The sequence below is a fragment of the Penaeus chinensis genome, chromosome 32 (genome assembly GCF_019202785.1).
Source record: "Penaeus chinensis breed Huanghai No. 1 chromosome 32, ASM1920278v2, whole genome shotgun sequence".
NCBI classification, from domain to species: Eukaryota; Metazoa; Arthropoda; class Malacostraca; order Decapoda; family Penaeidae; genus Penaeus; species Penaeus chinensis.
Genome location: NC_061850.1, coordinates 14,037,296 through 14,039,795, shown reverse-complemented (window position 1 = coordinate 14,039,795; position 2,500 = coordinate 14,037,296). Strand labels below are relative to the sequence as shown.

At 40.4% G+C, this 2,500-nt stretch overlaps 1 protein-coding gene across 4 annotated transcripts in view; it reads left to right on the top strand.

Annotated features, from left to right (window-relative positions):
• LOC125042349 (transcription elongation regulator 1-like) overlaps nt 1-2,500 on the top strand; it is a 33,648-nt gene that overhangs the window by 920 nt on the left and 30,228 nt on the right. The gene's annotated exons all lie outside the window — the stretch shown is intronic.

The window sequence follows — 2,500 nt, the reverse complement described above, 5'->3', positions numbered from 1 at the left end:
TTATGATGCAGAACCCCCCCATTCTTGGCCCCGATATCAGGGGAGGGCATGAGATGACCCAGGGAAGTTGGGGGTGTAAACTAACAATAATAAAGGTTGATCTTTATGGCATGGATGCACTAAACTAGAATATATTGAAAATGATGTTCTTGTAGAGGACAAAAAGTTATTCATTGGTATATGAAATAATCTGCAGACAAATGATAATGCCACAGATAAATGAAGATTACGAAAAGCACCGCTCACCTGGTGTTCCTGTGTTCGGGGGGGGGGGGGGGCAGAGCCTCCATTACCCACCCCTTGGGCAGTGCCCAAAGGGGTGGTAGACATGATGACTTAGATTATGGTGTGGAGTTGGGGACGTAGTCTCTGATGAGTGCATCTGTACTGTAAAGAATTATAATATAGTAACATAGTGAAGATAATACCTTACTATATGCTGGATACAAGGGGCTATGTCCCTGCGAAAAAAAGAATCCCCCACGTATTCATGGTATGGTTGAACGTAAGACCAACATGTGGGGTAAATATTATATAGGCAATATATAACCTAAGAATTATTAGGTACTAACCTGATAGATAGATTCTCTCATGCTGTATCCTGCCATACATATGTGACGGATTGTCTTCAGGGTGGGGGTAAGGGGCAGCACCCCCTTTGTGTATTATTACAAAAGCTATGTATTAACTATATTCTATTTGTATTTCACCCTATAGTTTCCCAGGTACTTTTCATGGCCTCTTCTGCTATGGAGGCAAACATTTTTGTAATGAGGGGTTTTCTTGCCATAATTTTGTTATATTTGGATAATAGTGAGAGGAATCCATTGATACCAAAATCTTTGGGATTGATAATGCGAAGGTATACTGAAAAATTACTTTGAACAGTCATAGGGTATCTTCACCTCTAGTGAACAATCTGAAGACCTTTAGGAGATCATTAGTTAGGTGCTCTGTATTTTCTGATCAGCTATTTTCCTGATTAGTGGCTTGAGTGTGTGGTTTTCCTGGCAGACTTATATTATATCTCTAGGTAATTTATACTTCAAACAATACCAGTAAAAACATAATAATAATTAATATTATTGTATGTGATATTTTGCCATATATTTGTTTTGAATTTTCTGTAACAGCCTACACCACTGTGGAGGCAGGCAGGTTCCAGTGCATGAACTTGTTCTTGTCCATTCTTGTCCTGGGAGATGGCCCTCTTCTAGCCATGGCTCATGGATGGTAGCCTCATGGACTGGTGGAGATCCAATAGGAGCTTGTGAATGATCCCCCCTCTTGAAGGCCTGCCTAAGTCAGTCTCCCTCAAAGTGCTTTGTGCACACATGATGAGATATTGCAGTCACCAGCCACTTCACAAAATTTCCAATGATGAGACATTACTGCCACCTGCCCCATGGCTAGATTTTTGGTAATTCTTTACAGTTTAGATGCACTTGCCAGAGACTAAGTCTCCAACTCCATGCCACAAAATTTATTCAATCCCCCTGGGAAACAATCTACACCTCACAATGCATGGCAAGATAGAGCTGAAACTCTGGAGCACCAAGCTTTCCGTGATCTTTTCCTTTATTTGTGGTGTTACTGTTTGTGTCTGCAGATTATTTCTACCAATGACTACAACCTGGATCCAATAAATTGATCCCTTGGCCTAGGAAAGGAATGTGTGCTGCTTTAGTTTGACTGTCCATAGGGTGCCTATTGGTGTGCATGGGGGGGGGGGGGTGAGTTATTGGCTAACTGTAAGTGTATTTGAAATAAAGTTCTTACCCCCCAAAAATCTAATAGTTCAATTGTTGTATCTCTTATGAAATTTGCAAGATATTTGCAAAATGCATGCATTAAAATATGAGACTACTTATAAAAGGGAAACGAAAGAGCAAAGTACAATTTAGGGACTCCTGTGGCCAGCTTCTCCTCTTGATGTTATACATTTTTAAGCTGTTAACACTTTGGATCCGGATGACGTAACCTTCATGTCATGAAAAAATAGACTGAGGGCCAGGGTGATGGGAATGAACTGTCATGAACAATTTGGTTGAAGCTATGAGTACATTAAGCCTTTGGAGGAAATTAATCTTAGTGGGCATTTAGGAAGGTGGAATATACCATCCATGAGCCATGGCTGGAAAAGTGTCAGCCCCAGGGAGGATACTATTTCAAGGCCCAGGATCCTGTTCCATCTTGCCAAGATTGGTGGTGCAGGAAAGTTAATGATACGAAAATACTAAAAAATGAGAGAGAACACAATGTTACTCATTGTTATTGTAGACTACCTAGAAAGTTGATATGAAATTGCCATTGCGTCTATTACCATCTTGATACAGCATATCAGATGACAAAATAGACCTTGGAAAATAGCAAGAAGGCAAAAAATACTTATGCTGAAAAAAGAGATAACAACATTGCAAAGGAGAGGCAGAGAGTCTTGATACTACCTATGGCTGTTTGTATGAGCTAGGCCATGTGCAGGCAGTGAGGTACATGAATC